This window comes from Bison bison, unplaced genomic scaffold (assembly GCF_000754665.1).
Source record: "Bison bison bison isolate TAMUID 2011002044 unplaced genomic scaffold, Bison_UMD1.0 scf7180017864035, whole genome shotgun sequence".
Classification (NCBI taxonomy): Eukaryota; Metazoa; Chordata; class Mammalia; order Artiodactyla; family Bovidae; genus Bison; species Bison bison.
In genome coordinates, this window is record NW_011494607.1 from 12,035,432 (window position 1) to 12,036,088 (window position 657).

Genomic DNA, 657 nt, shown 5'->3' on the forward strand with positions numbered 1-657 from the left:
CAGGACTGATCTCCTTTAGGATGGACTGGTTGGATCTCTTTGCAGTCCAAGGGACTCTCAAGAGTCTTCTCCAGCACCACGGTTCAAAAGCATCGATTCTTCAGGGCCCAGCTTTCTTTATAGTCCAAATCTCACACCCATATACTGGAAAAACCATAGCCTTGACTAAATGGACCTTTGTTGGCAAAGTAATGTCTCTGCTTCTTAATATGTTGTTTTAGGTTGGTCATAACTTTCCTTTCAAGGAGTAAGCATCTTTTAATTTCATGCCTGCCATCACCATCTGCAGTGATTTTGGAGCCCAAAAAAATAGTCAGCCACTGTTTCCACTGTTTACCCATCTATTTCCCATGAAGTAATGGGACTGGATACCACAATCTTAGTTTCTGAATGTTGAGCTTTAGCCAACTTTTTTCACTCTCCTCTTTCACTTTCATCAAGACGCTGTTTAGTTCTTCTTCACTTTCTGCTATAAGAGTGGTGTCATCTGCATATCTCAGGTTATTGATATTTCTCCCAGCAATCTTGATTCCAGCTTGTGTTTCCTCCAGCCCAGCATTTCTCATGATGTACTCTGCATATAAGTTAAATAAGCAGGGTGACAATATACAGCTTTGACATACTCCTTTTCCTATTTGGAACCAGTTTGCTGTTCCA